The 19,552-nt window shown below is 33.2% G+C and overlaps 1 pseudogene; it reads left to right on the top strand.

Annotated features, from left to right (window-relative positions):
• The window catches only part of LOC127541527 (RNA-binding protein 43-like), a 48,311-nt pseudogene extending 43,023 nt beyond the window's left edge, over positions 1–5,288 (top strand).
• Positions 5,289–19,552: the final 14,264 nt, after the last annotated feature.

The following is a 19,552-nucleotide window of genomic DNA, read 5'->3' as shown; positions in this document are numbered from 1 at the left end:
TATTCAGTACCTCAACAATGAGAAGAAGTGGTATATATGGCAAGTTAAACCTGGGGTCAGGAATATGAGAAAGATGATATTCTACCACAGAAATATTCTGGCTATGTGACCCTGGCAAATACTTAACCTCTCAGTGCCCTAGGCATCTTTCAAACTACAAATTTCAATGAAAGGGGATATCTACTTTGGGAGAGAGAGTTTTCACATTCAAGAATTCCCCATATCAATGAAACCTCAAGTCCAGCCCTCATCCTTATCCCCCACCATATGCTACTAAAAAGCACAGATTTTAGGAGCGATTAACATAAAACAAGAACTATCCTTTGCTTCTTATAAACTTCACTCTTTATTCAATTATCAATGTAATCTTATGACTTGATGGTGCCTGACGAGACAATAAAACTCATTAGTATTTATTCATTTATTGAATATTATCTATGGCACTATATGTACAATCCAGGATAGGAATACAAGTCTACAGAAAAAGGAGAGTGTGTAACCAAGAAATAAATGATCCATTTTGTATAATAGGTTTTTTTTTCTTTTTTTTTAATTTTTATTTAATAATTACTATATTTTGACACTCGTTTCTGTTCCGATTTTTTTTTCCCTCCCTCCCTCCACTCCCTCCCCTAGATGGCAAGCAGTCCTTTATATGTTGGATATGTTGCAGTATATCCTAGATACAATATATGTTTGCAGAACCGAACAGTTCTCTTGTTGCATAGGGAGAATTGGATTCAGAAGGTATAAATAACCTGGAAAGAAAAACAAAAATGCAGATAGTTCACATTCGTTTCCCAGTGTTCTTTCTTTGGGTGTAGCTGCTTTTGTCCGTCATTTATCAATTGAAACTCAGGTCTCTTTGTCAAAGAAATCCACTTCCATCAAAATATGTCCTCATACAATATCGTTGTCAAAGTGTATAATGATCTCCTGGTTCTGCTCATTTCACTTAGCATCAGTTCATGTAAATCTTGCCAGTCCTCTCTGTATTCATCCTGCTGGTCATTTCTTACAGAACAATAATATTCCATAACATTCATATACCACAATTTACCCAGCCATTCTCCAATTGATGGGCATCCATATAATAGGGTTTTTATAAATTGAAAGCCATTTGACCATTTGCTTTCCACTTTCCATTGGGATCCCCCAAGTATGTAGAAAGTCTGACATTGAAATCATAACTAAAAGCACAAAGGTATGTTTTTAGCTTCCGTGTTTCCCAAAGTGGTTGGGCTACTTCAAGAGGCAGTATGGTTTTTCACCAATGAAAATAGTCTATTTGAAAGGGATCTTGTAGAAGGGTTTTTACTAAGGTATTGTTTGGATTAAGCCTCAGGCGATGTGGTTTTATACCTTGGTGAATGTGTATGTCACCCCTCAAGGATATTTGAATCTACCATTGAGACTTTGAATATTATTAATAATATACAAAAAATGGTATTCTGTTTGGTACAAGTCCTTAAAGTTCATGTCATATGAAGTCTTATTAAAGAATCTAGTAACATGGATGTTGAAGTAGAAAAGACTCAGATGGATTATGACAGTTATTTTCAGGTTTTTCTAGGACTATTATGAGAAAAACAGATTGGATTTGTTCTGCTTATTTGGGAATAGGACTAGTAGATAAAAATGAAAAGGAGCAAGTTTTGTTTTAATAATGGAGGAAAATCTTAACAATGAAATCTTCCCAAAAAGAAAATATGTTGACTCAGGGAGTGTACAAACATTTATTACAAAGGAAGTCTTGAGGCAAGGCCTAGATGACCACTTGTTGGATAAATTTTATGAAAGGGGATTCATGTTCAGATATCACTTTGTATAGATACCCTCTGACATCATATCAAATGATGAACTTCTGTATTTCAAATGCTGTGAAACAGTTTTGCATAGAAATTTCTTAAATAAACATTTGTCCTCAAAACACAACAATGTCCAGAGTGTCCAGAGTGGAACAATAACATTCGGGAAGACCACATTTTCTTAGTCATGGCATCAATTTAAAATATCAAGGCAACTGAAGCATATGAAAAGGCAATTGTCATTTTTAATGCTTCTGTTAGAATTTTAATGATGAAACTATGACACATATGCTGGGAAGATTGTTCCAGAAAGCTAATAACAAAGATTGAGAAGTAGAAAATGTAACATATCTAATGAAAATCAAAGGAATTGAATTTGTGACATTCAGGGAAATAAAAGATGTTGACAAAATCCTTAAAAAGGAGAAATACTGGGAATTTTGGATGTAAAGTGGGTGGAGTAAGCACTAAATAATTGTATTTGTTCCATATTCACTTCTAAACAACAATGAAATAGAGCTCTAAAACAAATTGTAGAATAATGGAACCAGTAAAAAGATTGGGTGAAATATTTTAGCCCTAGAAACTTGGAAGATTGTTAAGAAAGGTCTGTCTCACCTAAACAAAAAGGTAATACTCTCTAGGACAGGAAACATCCCAGTAAACCAGAACCAGCAAACCAAGGGGAGATCATGAGCCCCAGGGCAGTTGAGCAGGCAAACACCAATATTAGGATCTCCCACAGAAATCTCAGAACACCCAAAGTCATAGATTCTACCTCCTAGAATTGTCACATACTTCAGCATAACCCCAAGCAAACTGGCAACTCTAGTAGTCAGATGTCCACATATTTCAACATAACCCTAGGTAAACAGGCAGCTTCCAGTATCTAGACTACCAAGGTCTTCAGTGTAGCCCCAGGGACATGCAGAAACACTTGACTAGCCTCAGCCCACACCATAAAATAAATAGCATTATATTATCATGATTACAAAAATAGAAGAAAATGTAAAATTCTTCAATAAAAAAAACTGATTTGAAAAATAGATCCAAGAGAAATAATATCAGAATCACTGGATTATCAGAAAGCTATAATCAAAAGCAGGATCTGTACAGTATCTTTCAAGAAATTATCAGAGAACACTGTCTTGATATCTTGATAGAGCCAGAAAGCAAAATAGTCATTGAAAACATTCATTGATAATCTCAGAAAATAGATCTTAAAATAAAAATTAAAAGGAACATTATGGTCAAATTACAGAACTTTCAGGTCAAAGAAAAAATATCACAAGTGCCCTGAAAGAAACAATTCAGATATTGGAAAGACACAGTGAGAATTACGCAGGATTAAGCAGTTGCAACATCAAAAGATCAGAGGTCATGGAACATACTGTTTCAGAAGGATGAAAGGAGCTATGACTGCAACCAAAAATCACCTACTTATCAAAACTAAGCATAAGCTTCAGTGAAATAGAATTTCCAGCTTTCATAAGGAGAGACCAGAATTGGAGGGGAAAAACATTTATTTCCAATATCAAGATCCAAAAAAAGCACAAACATTCAAAAAAAAAAGAAAATATAAGGAATTCAGTGGAGCTAAACTCCATATATGGAAAGATATTTATTTTTAAAAACTGTACCAGTAATAGTTCAGGTAGAAAGAACATACATAGACAGAAAGTTACAGGTATGAGATGAATATGAAAGAATGGCATAAAAATAACTAAGGAATGAAAGAGTATTACAATGTATGCAGAAAGAAGGGAGATGTAGAATGGGGACAAATTATCTCACAAAGAAAGGTCCAAAAGGACTTTTACAATAGAGAATAAGTTGGGAAGGTAGGCAATGGGCATCACTTGAATCTTATTCTCATCAGTATTAAATCAAAGGGGGAATTAGTTGAATATAGAAATCCAGGTTAATTGACAAGGAAATAGAAGGGGTAATTAAGTAAAGGGAAGGGACTAATAGAAGGCAGACAGATTGGGAGATGTGGGAGATAGAAGCAGAACACTGGTGAATAGGAAAATGGTGAAAGAAGAGAGATCCCAAACAGAAGGAAAAATAATGATGGGGAGAAATACACAGTGACTAATCATAATTGTGAATGTGAATGGGATGAACACTTCTATAAAATGGAAGCAGATAGCAGAGTGACTCAAAAACTAGGCTCTTATAATATGTTATTTACAGAAAACCTACTTGATCTAAAGAAATACCCATAAAGTAAAGATAAGAGGCTGGAGCAGAATCTATTGTGTTTTGGCTGAAATAAAAAAAAAAAAAAAGCAGGAATAGCAATCCTGATCATTTAATTAAAACAGGTGAGGGAGGAAACTACATGTTGCTAAAAAGGTATCACAGACAATGAAGTAATATCAATATTATGCATATGCACCAAGTAGCATAGAATCCAAATTCTTAATTGAGAAGTTAAGAGTTATAGGCTCATTACCAAAAGATAGAATTATGAAATTATATTCATACCCTTTGACCATTTATCAGTTGAGAAATTATTTGTATTTTTGAAGTTTCGGTTCTCAAAATATTTGAGAAATGAGACTTTATCAGAGACACCTGGTATAAAGTTTGTTCTCAAGCTTTTCTTCTAATCGTCATTGCATTGGTTTTGCTTGTGCAAAAGGTTTTAATTTTAATATAATCAAGATTATCAGAAGGAAAAATTTGTAACACAAAATCTTATAAAAATGAATGCTAAAATTGTCTTGATTTGTTATTGGGAAAAGTAAAATACTATATTAAAAAAGGATAAATGCTGTATGATAGAAAAGAGGCTACTTTGAACTTACCTTAGTAAAAACATCCTTTGATTTATCCATTTTTGGAAAGGAATTTTTCTAGGAAATGTGGTAACAGAATCTAAGGAGAAAATCTGACCCTTGAAAGCCTACCCAGTGCATGCTAATGAAGAGGTCACATTGTTAAGTAGTCATTTTTAGCAATCAAGAGGCTAAAAGAAGTTCTCTTGTTAAGGGCGTCAGTCTGAGAAAAACGAAGAAGAAAACCTCTTCAAAATGAAAAACATCTGTATTGTCAATACAGCCAGTCATGTCAAACACTACCAGAAGTGAATAGATATTTGTCTTTGATACAAATGTATTTAAATACTTGGAGTATGGTGACCAAATGTATGAAAAGATTTTAACATTATGAGTCAAAAGATAATTGAAGTCACCATATTATGTTTATGAGATTTCTCAGACTGATTCTCATTCTTATTACTTGAAAAAAGTAAAGGAATTAATTGAGGGATTATCATACTCTTTTTTTCCCCTTTGGGCTTTGAAGAGACATTATCTTGAAATGGAAAGAATATGAATGAGGGGAAGTAGGTTTGCATGGTAAGCTGAATGCTGAAGTCACAGTATCCCCCAAATTCTGATTAAGTATAATTCTAAGTATATTGATGCCATAGGGAATTCTAGTGATATCTATCAATTAAAATTTTTGTCATGAAGTCTCCAGAAAGCACAATGTTATTTGAAATGTCCAAGGACTTTCAATTCTTGCTCCACAACCAGTAATTTGATTAAAAAAAAAGATATACTTAGATCTATCCTTTAGAACATTTAGCTAGTTATCATTATGCTTTTGTCAATATCATAAACATGGAAAAACATGATTTGCTTCTAAATAAAATATCAACAGAAATCATACTAGATTGACACAAAGATAATTTTAAATCAGATCATCATTAATTAACAATTATTCTCTGTGTTAAGACAACTTGATATCTGAACATTATTTGTGATTTGGAGTACATTATTCTTCTGTAGTTTTCTCCCCGAGGAATTTTTTTAATAGATTTCTATTGAAATCTTTTCTTTTTATATTGCTTACATTTCTTCCTTTATCCCTCCTCTCTTCTCTCCAAGAGAGGACCAAGCAAACAAAATGAGAAAATAATCACCCAAACGAATCAGCATATTAGAAAAATCTCACATTGGATGCAATATTTCAAATACACAATATCCACCATCTCAGCCCTTCTCTCTAAAGTAAGGACTGCCAATGTGTCCTCTCATATTTCTTCTTTGGTGACAAGTTTCATCATTATATATTTTTTTAACTTTTGATTGTTTTATTATTGTTCTTTTTTTTTACATTGTTATAGTCTTGTGCTTGTTGTTTTTCTTTCTCTGTTTCTTTCACTTTACATCCATTCATGTGACTCTTTTTGATTCTCTGTAGTCATTAAGTCCAAAATTTTATAGCATACAAATATTCAACTTGATATATTTCAGATATGTTTATCCATTTAACAAATGCTGAACATCAACTTTTTCTCAATTCTTTCTGTTTATAGATTTTTAAATATTCCAAACTGTCACTACAGGGACTTACACCAGAGAAAACAGAGGGGAAAAGCAGATAGTAGAACAATCCAAAAGTGAGTCAATTCAAAAATCAATTAGCAGAAGGCCAAGAAAAGGGAATATATATACTTCAAGTCTATAATATAGTAGCAAACTCATGAGGAGGGATATTGATTATCAGGAGTTGAATTAAGAAGTCAGCAATAACAAAATAAGATCTAGGTAAATGAAGTGCATGAAAACACCTGCAGAAATTGCTAGTCCATTATACTATTTCTTTACTTGCTTTTAAATTCCACTTGCTAGCACTTTCTAACAATAGTAATGGTAATTTACATTACACTACTTGAATCATTTAATATTTTTTATTATTACTCAATAGGAAACAAGAGAAAGTGAAAAGGAAGCAGATGATTTATACTTGGCAAGAACCTTTGAGGATATCTAGTCCAGTCATTTTATTTTATAAAAAATGACAGTAAGGGGCAAAGGATTATGTTATTTACCCAAAATCTTTCATGTAGTAATATATAGAAATGAGATTTGAAATGGAATCTCTTGTTTTTAAATCCAGAAATATTTTTACTCATGTTTCATGAAATTGAAATCCCAAGAGATTACGTGACTAACCTATTGATATATATATTTTTAATATCACACAAGTAGTGCCCAAAAGAAGGCTTAAACTTGAATTTTCTGATTAATATGTAGTACTCTTTCTACTATCAAATTTTGCTCATTTTCTGGACATGAAAATAGACTTGGAAAAGGCAAATGATAAATTTGAGAATGCATGGCTTAGAAAAGGCAAGAACAGGGCAAGATGCAGACATCAAACAGTGATTATACATTTTGTAATGCTCTGGTGTTTTCCTACTATTGATGTCACCTTAGAACTAGGGTAAAATATATTAACATATGTGGGAAACAATGATAAGGAAGGGGGAAACATATTAGCATACAGTTTCAGAACTATAGAGAAATATACAAAACCCAAAATGTATTGGGATAAATATGATAAGAATAATCTTAAAACACAAACATCAAGCTTTAATTATCACAACATGGAAACAATTGTAGCTAAGACTGTTCATCCACATGGCTTCATGAATTTAAGGTAAGGCTGAATGTTGATATTTCATATTGATGTTTCAAAAATCCTATAAAAATATGTGAAATTCATTAATGGTAGAGAATGCTCTTTTCTCTTTGCTAAACTGTCAGTTCATTATATTTTGAAGCTCTATTCATGTAGTACCTATTATGTTTAAAACCTTATATTTTGGGAGAAATTGATGAAAGAAAGAAAAAAGGCCCTACCCTCAAGTAATTTATATTCTATTTCTTTGGAGAGGACAAAGGATATGGCACATAACTATATATTACAAGAAAAATAAAATTACAGGCAGAGATTAAAAGAAAGAAAGGAGAGATCAAATGTTCTGAGAGTTCTATGAGGAAAATACAGGGGAAATTTAAGGACAGATACATGAACAAGGTTACTCTTGACCTGAGCCTAGAGTTATAAAAAGAACATAGAATATGGATTAGGGACCCATTTTATAGTCAGACTTTCTCATCGCATTGGATGCTGGATCTCACTTTCCTAGCTATAAAATAAGAGAGTTGAATCAGATGAATTCTAAGTTTTCTTCTCGATAAAGAACTCTTATTCTGATTCTCACTACGATAACGCATTAGAAAAACAGGAAATTCAAAATCATATTACCTTAGCTACTAAAACTAGAAGTGAGCTTAAGGATCCTGAAGTTCAAAATGGATATATGACCTCGCTAAGGTCACACAGCTAGAATGTGTCAGCGTGACACCCAGACTCATATTTTCTGACTTCCAGTCCAATGCTCATTCATTTCTATGAAGTTGTTTGAGGGAATTTTCAATTTTGGTTCTCAAACTTGGTTCTACACAAATTTCTTTTTTTGTGAATGGACTAAAATGAACTTTTCTTAAAACTAAATTAATTAAAAGGCCTGTGTGAATTGTTTCCTTTGAGCAATTCCAATTGTTTCAGCATTTATTTTCAAAGCTTATATTATTTTAGCCATTCTGGAAATAGAAGGAAGCTCACACATGTATTAATAGCATCATTCGTGCAGTGTTCCTTTTGAAATAGAGTAAACAGTAATAGCAATGTCTTCCATCTGTATTTGTTTTACAAATTGCCATTAAAATAGCCCCAAGTAGAAATTCAATATGTAGATGAGGAATAGATCACATGTATAGTCCAAGACTTAGATGCAATATGACTTTGTGTTCTCTCTTCCTATGTAAGACCTACTGGTAATAGTACAAATCTTGGATGCTAGAGAATAGATTTATTCAGACATTACTCAGTCTGTACTACACCCCCAAGATGTCATCACTGTCCTTTCCTGGTGAGTTTTGCTCTCATTGACTTTCTCTAGCTAGGAAAGACGTGAGGGAATGAAATACTAAGGAGACATGCAGGAAAGAATTCTCCCAACTGATTGTGAATTCCTGTGCTATAAGACACAGCTCAAATTGTGTTGAAATCAATAATATGATGGGAATCAAAGTTAAAGTGCTGGTTTGGCACTATAACATAAATGGAATATGACCTCAATCTCAAATACTTAACCAACATATTTTACCAATTTTACCAAATTTGACCAATTTTACCACCAATATTTTACCAAAGTCAGATGATTTTTTTTTTTTTGGTGTTAGTTTTTTTGTTTATTTGTTGTCTGATAGGAGTAAGGGAAAGTGGTGACATGGCTCTCTCTCCTTTTTTGGCATCTCAAATTAAGGTTCCTTTATTGTGTTTAGTATCTGAAAATTCTTAACATTATCATGTCACATAATTTCTAACAAAAATTATTTTCATGACATGAAGATCAAGTTTAATTGATGCTATCAAAAATGAGAATGATAGATAACTAATGAGTTTCATTAAATGTTATACTGATATCTTCATGAAATCAAGAAAAAAGGAAATTCTGTATTACATGGAATAGATCCCCTGTAGTAAACTTATAGAATTTCACAGTATAAAAAATGAACAGGTTATCATTTTCATCAATAGAGGGAAAAATCCACATCTACTAAAGCATTTAAAAAAGCAGAGTTACATAGCTATTCAGATTGAATTTTCTTTAGGAGTACTTTATTTTTTATTAAATCTTTTTATTTTTCAAAACATATGCATAGATAATTCTGCAATATTATCCAGTGTTCCTTCCTTCCCCCACCTCCCTCTACTAGATGGCAAGTAGTCCAATATATCTTAAATATGGTAGAAATATTTGTTAGATTCAATATATGCATACATATTTATATAATTATCTTGCTGTACAATAAAAATCAAATCAAACAAAAAGAAAATAATGAAGAAAATAAAATGCAAACAAACAACAACAAAAAGAGTGAGAATACTTTATTGTGAACTACACAGTTCCCACAGTCCTCTTTCTGGGTGTAGATGGCTCTTTTAATCACAAGACTATTGGAACTGGTCTGAATCACCTCACTATTGAAGAGAGCCACGTCCATCAGAACTGATTATCTTATAATATTGCTGTTGCCATGTACAATGATCTCCTCATTCTGCTCATTTCACTCATCATCAGTTCATGCAAGCCTTTTTAGTCCTCTCTAAAATCATTCTGCTGATCAGTTCTTATAGAACAATAATATCCCATAACATTCATATACTATAACTTATTCAGCCATTCTCCAACTGATGAGCATCCCTTCAGGTTCCAGTTCCTTGCCACTACAAAAAGGGCTGCCATGAACATTTTTGCACATGTGGGTCCCTTTCCCTCCTTTAAGATCTCTTTGGGATATAGAGCCAGTAGAAATACTTCTGGGTCAAAGGATACACACAGTTTGATAACTCTTTGGGCATAGTTCTAAATTGCTCTCCAGAATGGTCAGATTTGTTCACAATTCTTTAGGAATACTTTAAATCCAAAGGCATGGAGTCAATTCAATTCAATACATTTTTATTTCACAGAAAACTATCACTGTGTTAGATGCTGCTTATTGAAAAACAAATAGAAATCAAGCAGTTGGCTCAATTGATAGAGTGCTTCCTTAAGACTTAATAACTTTGTGATCCTGAACAAGTCAATTAACTTGTTTTCCTCAGTTTTCCCAAATGTAAATGGAAATGATAATAACATTATCTTCTACTGCCCAAATAAGAAAAAAAACAAATAATAATAGTGAGCGTGATAATAAGACTTGCAGGGCTGTTGTCTGAATCAGAGCCAATATGTGTAAAAAAAAATCACATAGCACCATTCCTGTATAAATGCTTATTCTTTTCACTATTCTTTCCTTAATACTATGACCCAGATCTTATTCTCAAGGAACTTATGGTCAAATAAAGAGAAATTGGAATAAAACCAAAAAGAGGTGCAGGCAAATTACAGTGAGAAGTTAGAGAAGGGAACTAATCACTATTAATTAATTTTACATTTTTAAACTCATAGATTTGGTAATGAATCAATCTAAAATTGTTCAGGATAAGTGTTTTAAACTTATTCAATACACTGCCTCTTATAAAATATATTGGGCACTTTAAAAAAAAAGTAATTTCTTTCCAAAGATTTCTGCAATCAATTTCAACTTCATGGATCTTGAAATTAATGTTCTTATCATTCAGGGATAATGGAATAACATTCCATGACAAGTAAATATTTTCATTCTGAGTATCAAAGGGTCAAATTAATCTTGATCCATTGTAAGTGTTCAATGGTTCGGAAAAACAGTTTTGAACTAAGTTAGTTCTGAAACTGAGAAAGACAAGTTTGTACATTATTCTCCAAAGTTTTATGTAAATTCTAGTGCTGGTTATCCTGAGGATTTCTTCATCTAGGCAAAAATTAGAAAATTCATTACCATATAACCTAACCTATGAAGTCAAGTAAATAGAAATCTCCCAATGAATATCAAATGAATGTTTGAAATTGCTGTCCCCTACGTTATAAACTTCTAACCCAAGATCAAGCATCAAAAAAATTTGCATAGAACTTAGAGAAAGAGCAAGATGTAGTGTTTTTGTCAAATACTAGCTCTAGGAATAAAAGAGGGACAGAAGAGTAATAACCCAAATGTCAAATGATGTGAAATCCAAATTCTCAATGATCATATAACAGCATATAACTTTTCTAAAAAAAGATACTTACGTTTGGGTTTGTAGCCAAAGCACAATTCCAGGAACAGAAAGGGTATTTAATAAATGCTAGTTCAATTAATGAATGAATGAATATTCATAGACAGAGGATCTCATTTGTAAAGACATACATGAATTTAGGTCATTATTGACTGTTGGATGTGTGACCTCTCAACATAGAGAGATGATGAATGGATGGCCATGGTTTCACTCTTACTTTCAAGGAACTAAGAAAGTCATACACAGACAGTTCTTATTAATTGTTACCATTACTATGCATATTGCACTGAAACTGGCTCATCAATTATTGTGGTTGCATAAATTCCTGAGCCATATGTGGGAGAATCATATTTAACAAAGAGGAGGTTATGAGCAAATAGATTATTTTTTGCCATCCATTTGAGGAGTCTATTATGTTCTTTTGGTCACTTAATTGCAACAGCTGTCACACAAATAGTAGCGAGGTGCATTTAGAGTTCTGATCCAACCAGATTTTAAGGTATTTCAAATACAAGGCCTATTCTGGGAGGTACAAAGAAATGAGAGGGACAGTTTCACAGCTGTCATAAGGAAAATTAGGAGTTTTATTAACATCAAAAAGGGATTGAAGTATAGAAGCCTGAAAATGAATTTACAACTTAATTGGTTCATTCATGACACTTGGCAAAATGTTTTCAAAGCTTCCCAATGTAAATTCTTTAGAAAAATTAAAAATATGAGATGGAATGGGGGGAAAGGTAGTCAATATGCATTTACTAAGCATCAACTTTGTGATGACATCTTTAAAAATAGATTTTAGTTATCTTCAATTGTTCAGTCATATTTCAATTATGTCCAACTCCTTGTGATTCCATTTGAGATTTTCTTGCCAGTAAAAATGTATCCAGTAGTTTTGCCAAAAAAAAAAAAAACACCAAATGAGATCATGAAAAGTCAGATACAACTAAAAATATGCTGATAGAGATAGTGGAGTGGTTTGTCGCTTTTTCCCCAGCTATTTTTACAAATGGGGAAACTGAGGCAAATAAGGGTAAGTAGCTCGACACAGGTCACATAGCTAGGAAGTGTCTGGGGCCAAATTTAAATTCAAGAAGATGTCTTCCTGATTTCAGATCTAACATCCTAGTCACTATCACTTGGCTTCCCTTATTTTCCACTTACAAAGCACTTATTTTTCCCTCCCTCCCTTCTCCTTATTGAAAAGAAAAAGAAGGAAAAAAATTGTAACAAGTATGCAGTCATGAAAAACACATTGCCACACTGACCATAGCAAAACTGTGTATCACATACTGTTCACTTAGTTTCTTGCTTCTCTGCCAAGAGGTGTGTATCATGCTTCATCATGAGTCCTTTAGAATCTTGTGTGGTCACTGTGTTGATCAGAGTTCTTATATTTTTCCAAGTCATTCATTTTTCCAATGTACTGGTATCATAGTATAAATTATGCTTTATTTATAATGTGACAAATTAATAGAGCCACAATCTTAGAATTGGATGAAATCCTATCGGAAAGACAACCCATAACCTCCCAAAGAAAGCCATTTCCCTTGAAGATAATTCTACAGGTATTCTGTCACTGTTAGGAAAACAATTATCAACACCTCTGAAATGGTTGTGAAGTTTTCTTTACATCACCCTTGATTTTGGTGTACAAACAGGAAAAAAAAAAGCCTAACTCCTCTTCTAATACAGTGCCCTTTCAAAATCTTGAAGGCAGGTGTCACTTCCCTTCTAAGTTTTTTTTTCTAATTCCATGAAATTCACAACACCACTGATTCATATATTTTTCCAACAGTTCACATCACAATCCTACCAGAAGTTTGACCTCATGATAGGCAAGAGCCGAGAAATATGGAGACCCAGCCATATGAGGAAAAAAAGTCTTTATGAAAATTATTCAGAGGTACCTCAGAGATTCAAATGCCACTGAAAAATGCACCAAGAGCCTATACTTTATCCAGAGTTTCCAACATGAAGAATTCTCATGATGAAACTGAAGATGATGATAATGAAGGTGAAAACAAGTTTATAACTGGCCATATTTTAAATAAAGTATATGTATTATGATAACACTGTGAAGTAGGTAGTGCAGATAATTTGATCAACATTTTACAAATGAGGAACTGAGGCAAAGAGAAATTGTCACATTGTCAGAAAACATTTTGTGACACTACTTGTCAGTATCCGAAGCAGGACTCATAACTGAGTCTTTTAACTCTACTGTAAATCTCTTCCCAATATAACATGTTTCTTTAAGGTGAAAACATCCATCAGGAGAAGCAAAATGAATAAGGGTAGGAACCTGTGCTAAGATCAAGAAGATTTTGGAACTGCTAATTAGTCCTAGAAATTTAAATACTATTCTTCAGGGATCAGCACAAATGGAAGGAAGTTTTGTTAATTCATTTTTTTTCTTATTGTCAATGAGCAGGTGGTCAATATGTATATGCTGTCAATATTAGCCTTTTCAAACATATAGCATTTTGCTCATATCTGTGGCATAATAGACATAATGAAAGATTTATAGTCATAATAACCTGAGTAAAATTCCAACTTAAAAACTCTGAAGCCAATGTGGAATCAGAAAGACCTGAATTCAAATCTTGTCTCAAATATTCACCAGCTTTGTGATTCTGGACTAGTCACAGCTTCCTTGTGCCTCAGTTTCCTCATTTGTAGAAAATTAGTTGGGGTTGTATGAGCTCTTTCAGTTCTAAACCTATGCTCCTCTGATCTTCTCCAAAATTAAAATTTATCATCAGTAAATAAAGTATGGATAATAATAGCAGCACATTATCATGAGGATCTAATCACATAATGTCTGCAAAGGACTTCCAAACTTTAGAAAGCTCCATGTAAATTCCAATTATTATTAGCACTGTGGCTTCATATATTCATAGGATCATAGGCTTTATACTTAGAATGGACTGAAGCAGTCATCTGAGTCCAAATCCCTCATTTTATAGGTAAATTAACTATCGTGGGATCAAAGAAAATTTCACCAACACAGAAATTTATACTAATACAAATATTGAGACTTCTCATTTTTTTCTCCATGCAAATTTCTATTTTAATTTCTTCTGACCCTCTACTTTGTAAATCTACTTTGTTCTAGAGCATTTTAAAATGCAGTTCATTGGTTCCTGAGCAGTAATAACATATCTCTTACTCCACATCTGTTCCATATGGCAAAAGTATCTCTCATCTTGAAAAAATATTTTGAGTCTTGTAGGGCCTTGTGCTGATGTCCTGATGACAGCTCTCAGAATATTTTTAATGAAGTTCAAATGAATATTTAAGTAGTCCATTCACAACTCAGTATAGGGTTTAGGTGCCCCTTGGATGCATGCTCATTCATAAGCCTTTGCTTCTAAAATAGTTGGATTTTGCCCTTTGCAAATGTCCCCAGTTGGCAGGAGCCCTTTTTGGCTGTGATTCATAATTATTTCATCACAAAGCAGGGACTGAAAAGAACATCATTTCCTGGATCCCTCCAAACTCTCTCCAAGGAATATCGTTGTTTTCTCTCCCCTCATGAAGAACATAAGCTGTTGTAGAAGAGGTTTAGTATTACACATTGATAAGACTACACAATAGAAAGAATCAACAGAAGTAGTTTTGGACCAGTGAAGAGAGAATTAGAAAGTCCCAAATCTGAGTCTCAATTTTGCTGCTGTTGCTAGATCATGGCTGAATCTTCATGTCCTCATCTGAGATTTTTCTGGCAGAGATTCTAAAGTGATTTGTCATTTCCTTCTCCAGTTCACTTTACAAATGAAGAAGGAAGACAAATGGGGGTAAGTAACTTGTCCAGGTTCACACAGTAAGTGTCCGAGACTGGATTTGAGTTTATGAAAATAAGTTTTCCTGATACCAAGCCCAGCACTCTATCCACTGTGCCATTTAATCACTCCATGTTAGTTTGTCATCTGGACATTGAGGGGAGTAGACACGATGACCTCTTAAAGTCTCTTCCAGATCCAAATCTATAGCTATACAATACTATAATCCTGTAAGATACTGACTAGCTATGAGATCTCAAGTAAATGACCAAACTATCTCAGTCTCAGTTCCCCATTTGTTAAACAGAGATAATAGTAATATTTTCTTCCCAGAATGATGGTGAAGATCATATGGCACATTGATGTATTTCATAAATTTTTGTGCACTATATAAATATCAGTTATATTATTATTAAATTTGCTTAGAAAGCAGATGAAACAAATGTTGCTGAATCCTGAGAAGTCAGAAGTCTGTTGTACAAAATATTTTACTCAAGATTTCTCACCGTCACCATTGCCACCAGTTCAACACAATTCATAGTTAATGATTGATGTTTATTATTTTTATGTTCTTTGGTCAATTACTTGGTGTACTTACCACATTCTCACATTTAACCTCCTCCCCTTCACTGCATCCCTTTGCCACTTTATACTAGAGATTACAAGTAAGATAGAATTAATGAAACAGGGTCTGCATGTGTTGTCTTCCCCAATTTAGGAGAAATTACTGGAAACACACGACAGTATATATATATATATGTATATATATACACACACATACACACACACACACGCACACACACACACACACACACACATATACCCTGCATCTACTATTCAAATATTGCAGCTAAAAATAAACCTTAGAAACTATCATTACATAAAAAAATCAGGAAACAATGTAGTTATATAGTTATACATACATACATGCATCCTCCTTCCACTACTCAGCTATTTTTAAAAAACAAAAATAAACAAACCTCAAGAGCCATTGTTACATAAAAAAATCAGGAAATAATGTAGTTATATTGTTACATATGTGCACACACACACATCCTTTTTCAACAACTCAGCTTTTGTTGCTAAAAAAATAAAAACAAACATAAACAAACCTGAAGAGCCATTGTTACATAAAAGTCAGGAAACAATGTAGTTATATATGTATGTATGTGTAGATGTATGTGTAACCATTATTATATTCATTACTCGGCTATTATTACAAATGTGTGTGTGTGTGTGTGTGTGTGTGTGTGTGTGTGTACACACACACATATAAATATATATGTATATGTGTGTGTGTATATATACACATATACATATATATTTATATATATGTACATATATATATACATATATGTAAATACATAAATCTCAGGAGTTTTTAGAACAATATAATTTTATAGAAAATTATAGAAAAAATCAGGAAACAAGGTAGGAAGAAAAAAGGCACATCTTAGAAACAAACCAACAACAAGGTCAAAGAAGAACAGATCTACATAATTCTTCAAAAGCTGAACGATTGCCACCACCTACTATCCAGGCCAATCCCATTTTTTTTGCCTTGTTGTCTGTCATGAGATACTCACATCCCAAAAATGTATGGTTGGATGTATAGGATCAGTGTAGCCCATGTGTGTAAAAATGAGGGGAAGAGAGTGCTAGTATTAAACACAATGATGACATCAAGAAGACACAAGTGTGAGACATATGACTATGCATATGCATGCTCATGTGGAAGGGAATCACATAGAACAAGATGATTCTATTATAACATTTGGGGAGAAGAGTTGGTGTGCTTACAAGAACATTTACTATCAGCTCAGTTCTTCCCTTTGGTAAGGAGAAGTGAATTAATTATATTAATAGAGATGTCTTCACTCTTTTTGTACCTGAAGCAGCATTCACTTTTTCAAATAGTCAAATTTTGTTGTTGTTTTTTTCTTGATTTATACTTCACATGGCATTTGAAAATCTGGGGTTCTCAATCATCATAGGTTTTGCCTTCTCTTTCTGAGGAGGGCAATTGATCATAGTTAAATTCTTCAAATCATTTCTGAAGATCACATTGATAAAAATGGCAATCATTCCAATGAACTTCATCTTTCTCCAATAACATAATCATCTTGATAGTCATTGGGGACGTGGTAAAGAGAACTAGCTCCATTTTTTCATTACTAACTAAAAATTAGATATCTACTGTCAGAATCAGTCCAAATCCCAGAACAAAATACTATTGTTGGTGCTCTCTGTGTGAAATGAGGTCAATGACATTTGCTAAATGCCATTTTCATGCTATGTAGCCAATTAATTTTGTAACATGAGACATTGGAAAATGCAATTGGGTCTACTTGAACACTCAGCTCTTAACAGAGAAGACAAATATGAGCCATCAATAAACACAACTAGAGTATACTATTTGCCAAATATCTCATGGGATTCAATTTGCTGGCAGTTCATTTTGTTTTTGTAAAACTTCCCCTTAGAAAAGTCTTCATCTTCCATTATTATTTCAGTTCAATATTTCAATGAATCTACATTGCTACCAATATGGATATATCTTCCAACAGTACATAGAACACAAAGAATTTGTTGATTTATCATTTTGCTCTTCTCCCCTCTTCTAGAAGTAGAACGTTCTGTGTGACTAAAGTATATATTGAAAAGAGAACGCTAGATTTCAGATCTTTCCAGAATTGTTTCTGACATACATGTCTAGAACTTTCCAACAAGGTATAGAAACTCTGATAAAAATTAAAAAAAAATTCATTGGATGACTTTTTGTTTTCCAGAAGAGTGCATTATAATAACTAACATCCTACCTTATAGGAATATAAAGACCAAATGAGATGGCCTACATTAAAACATTTTAAAAATGTTTGACATTATGGAAGTGCTAGCTCTTATGGTTTTATTTTCATGTTTACATTGTATCAGAATAGCCTGAGTCCTAGTCTACTACATTCTGACAGAAGAAGAAAGTGGAAAAAAACATAAAATTGAAAATGACAACAGTTCCTACAGAGGACATTGTACAAACAACACTGGAGGCATATGAGAATTAACAATGACAAATCCTAGGAAGGGAAGGAATAAACCTTTAATAAACACCAACTATGTGCCAACTATTATGCCAAGTTTTTTACAATTATTATTTTATTTGATCCTCAGCTTTTTTTCCCCATTGTCTACTCATTTTCCTAGCCTATTACTCTGATTTTAACTCTTTGTTAAAGCAGGGCTCTATTTCCAGGGTGGAGGTGCACTGCCCCAAACTTCAAGAGTTTTGTGCAGCTGTTTTCAGAAATCCTTCTAGGAATCTGACTACAAAAAAGCATTATTTTCTGCCATGGAGCTATTAGAAGTGTCCCTGACTCACTTTAGTTATAATATCTAGTGTTCTAAAGCAACATAGTTCTTTTTGCTGTCTCAGGGCCAGGGCTAGGATGGGGGTTGGGGCTACTCTATCAGGAACTGATCTGAGACTACACTCTATATTCCTACGCTATTGCCACAGAACATCTCTGCTGCCTGTCTACTCCTCCCTGATGTTCCGGGGTCTGAGAGGTCCAAAACCTTCATCATGCTATTGGTTCAGAGGGACAGTCTCATTGATGCTAAGGCCCAGGCTGGCCCCGGAATTGTATTGATATATTCAGCATTGGGACTGCATATTGGACTTGCATTCTGGTATCACCGATCTTTTTTGCTGACCTTCTAATTGCCTTAAGCTGGAAAAGGTATATTATGATGCTCTAAAATTTGTTTAGAGTCATTATTTTAAAGAATTTGGAGAGGTTTGGGGAAGAGGTTCCTGCCTTTATGCCAACTTGACTCTAGTTCCTTGATAGATTTTTAAAACAAGTTTATTATTAATTTTTTTTTGCAGATCTTTTCCATTTTTCTTCTCTTTATGGTCATTTCCTTTTCAGCATGATATGTCCTCTGGATCGCTAATGAAACTCTGTTTAAACTTGCTTTAATCACCATTGTTCCTTTCTTTGATATACAACAAACTCCTCAGTTTTCCATTACTTAATAATATTTGACAAATGATTTTACAGCTTAAACCAATGTTACATTTTGGGTTCCATATCTTTGGGAAGCAAGTAAAATATTTTACTAATATGCTTTTGAATATTTCTCTCTCTTTTTATGGTAAATGATTTAACTTAGTTTGAATTTTTCTATATAATATTTTTAATTATCACTAATTTGCTCAAGTACATTAGGATTGTTTCAATCATTTCTTTTTGTATCTTATTTCTATTCTTTTTCACTTTGTACTATCATGGGATCAAAAAATATTTACCATTGGAACATCTATGTCCTCCTAATCTCACTCAAACTCAAGATGAGTTTGCATGACTTCATATTGCGTAAGAATTTAGCTAGTGTCTACTTGAAATTCACTAATGAGGGGGAATCTATCATGCCCCAAGACAGTCCATTCTATGTTTG

Source organism: Antechinus flavipes, chromosome 6, assembly GCF_016432865.1.
Source record: "Antechinus flavipes isolate AdamAnt ecotype Samford, QLD, Australia chromosome 6, AdamAnt_v2, whole genome shotgun sequence".
NCBI classification, from domain to species: Eukaryota; Metazoa; Chordata; class Mammalia; order Dasyuromorphia; family Dasyuridae; genus Antechinus; species Antechinus flavipes.
Note: the sequence above shows the minus strand (reverse complement) of the source record. Positions and strands in the feature narration are given on the sequence as shown.